The sequence below is a fragment of the Otolemur garnettii genome, unplaced genomic scaffold (genome assembly GCF_000181295.1).
Source record: "Otolemur garnettii isolate 467f Iridium unplaced genomic scaffold, OtoGar3 scaffold00305, whole genome shotgun sequence".
NCBI lineage: Eukaryota > Metazoa > Chordata > Mammalia > Primates > Galagidae > Otolemur > Otolemur garnettii.
Genome location: NW_003852700.1, coordinates 218,634 through 221,205, shown reverse-complemented (window position 1 = coordinate 221,205; position 2,572 = coordinate 218,634).

Sequence of the window (2,572 nt, the reverse complement as noted above, 5' to 3'; positions counted from 1 at the left end):
AGCAGGGGCTCATCTAACACAGAATAAAGTGCCATGGCATCAACCTAGGCCACAGCAACCTAAAATCCTGGACTCAAACAATCTTGCTACCTCAGTCTGCAAAGTATATGAAACTAGAGGTGTGCTCCACAACCCCTAGGTTATTTTTTATTTTTAGTAGAGCTTGGGTTTTACTCTTACTGAAGCTTGGGTCCTGAATAGAAGAGCTCATGCAATCTCTTACCACAGTCTCTCAGAGTACTAGGATTACAGGTATGACCCACCATGTCCATCCATTTTTTCCCGACCTTTATCTGCACACACATGTCTATGTAACTTCCTCTTCCTACAACAACTGGTTTTATTGGATTAGAGTTTCATCATCGTGACCCCATTTAACTTTAATTATGTCTTCTAAATATTGAAACATCCAACTCATTTTTTCTTTCTTTTTTTTTTTTTTTTGAGACAGAGTCTCTCTACTCTATGTCACCCTTGGCAGAAAGGTGTTGCATCACAGCTCACAGCAAACTCAAAATCTTGGGCTCAAGTAATTCTCTTGCCTCAGCCTCCCAGGTAGCTGGGACCACAGGTGCCCACCACAACACCCGGCTATTTTTTTTGCAGTTGTTGTTGTTTAGCTGTCCTGGGCCATCTTCAAACATGGCTCCTCCGGTGTATGTAGCTGGCACTGTAACCACTGTGCTACAGGCACTGGGCTGCAACTCATTTTTTCTTTCTTACACTAATTACAATCTGACAGTCAAAACTTCTTAATATTAGTCATGCCTTAATGTTTATCCAGTCCAGACCGAAAAGTTAACATTTACTAGTGCAAAACACATGACTTGATTAATCTTGGTCTATTATCTTTATTTGAATTGTACAACCAACCTAATGTTAACAGACTCACAAGGGGAGTTCCAGTTTGCTCTCCCTACAAGTAGCCAATTACTGAGACTAGGAGGATTGCCAACACAAAAATGATTTGTTTCAGAAGACATGTCAACTGTGAGGGGGAGGCACAGACCACTTCAAATCCACCTGTCTGATTAGCAGTGTCGAGGGGTTTTCATGGAGGTGAAAATGAATAATGCAGAAGGGGAGCAAACCCCATTTCATGTTTGGGGTGCAGTGCGGGGAACACAATCACAGTGAGGAATCATGCTAGCACATACATCCCATGAACAAAAAATGGTGGACACGTCCCTCCCCAGAGTGGAACTTTAGTATTATAATGACCCAGGGCTTCATATTGGTCATTATTTTACCCTGTGCACATGCTCAGTGTCTTGTGAGCACAACCTGTGCTGGTGAATCACTCATCTTGTCTTTCTCTGGACAATCAGGTAGGGTAAATCTCTGCAGTGATCTCAGGGCTGCAAGGAGGTTCTCATGTTCCTGGGATGAAACTCAAAAGAATTGCATCAGTGGACAGAAAGTTACAAACTTCTGCACAGCAATTTTTCCTGAGAGCTCTGTCCCTTCTCTCTTTTCTCTAAGGCTGCAGTTGCTGGGCTACCAGGGCTGAGATAACACTCACTGTTTCAGTCCTGTCAAGTCAAGGCCACTTAGCTGCCTGCTTCAGTCATAACATGAACATTAAAAACTATTTTGGGAAAATAAAAAAAAAAAACTCCTTTGGAATATTAGGGTATGAAGACACTTGACAACTCTAACAATTTTAGTTATACAGATGGTTACACTAATAACAAGTACTTAATAATGTACAGAACCTGTGACCACTTCTAACTATTATCATTGGGTCCCCCCTGGTCTGGGCCATCATATTTGCCACAGTGATGTCTGCATCAGCCTCCTGGCTAGGCTTCTATTGATTTGTTTTTCTAAATTTACTTTATTCACTACTTATAAATTGTAGGAGACCAAGCACCAGGCTTAAAGAAGCAGACACCTGCTCTTGAATAAGGCACTGGGAGGGAGACAATCTCCTAGCTGGCATAGAGATGTTTTGCAGCCCAGAGACAAGCCCTCAAGCAGCTGCATGTGTTAATGAGATAAGATCAGTAGTTCCTTAGCAAGCAAGTCTTATACTTTGTAACCTTCCTAGGGCAACAGGATTCTTGCACGGGGCCCCACTCCTGTTCTTTCAGTCTTCATTAAAAAGCCAAAAGAGAGGTTTTTCTGGGGCTCTCCCTGGAGTAGGGAAGCCCCCCTCTTGCAGGCATTTGTACCTTCAATCCTTGTTCCCAACTGTTTTTATTTGCGTGGTGATAGTGTGCTGCAATGGGCACCCACAATTAATGCCATCACCCCAAGTTTGAAGAAGATGTTTGACCAGGTACAGTGAGTGCCTTGCCCTTATAATTCTAGCACTCTGGGAGACCAATCTGGGCATATTGCCTGAGCTCAGGAGTTTGGAAAACAGCCTGAGAAAAAGGAAGAGATCATGTCTACTAAAAAAAATAAGAAAATTAGCCAGATTCTGGGTGTGGTGACTCATGCCTGTCATCCCAGAATTCAGGGAGGCCAGGGCAGATGTATTGCCTGAGCTTAAGAGTTGGAGACCAGCCTGAACAAAAGTGAGACCCTGTATCTAAAAATGTCCAGGCCTTGTCACTAGCACCTATAG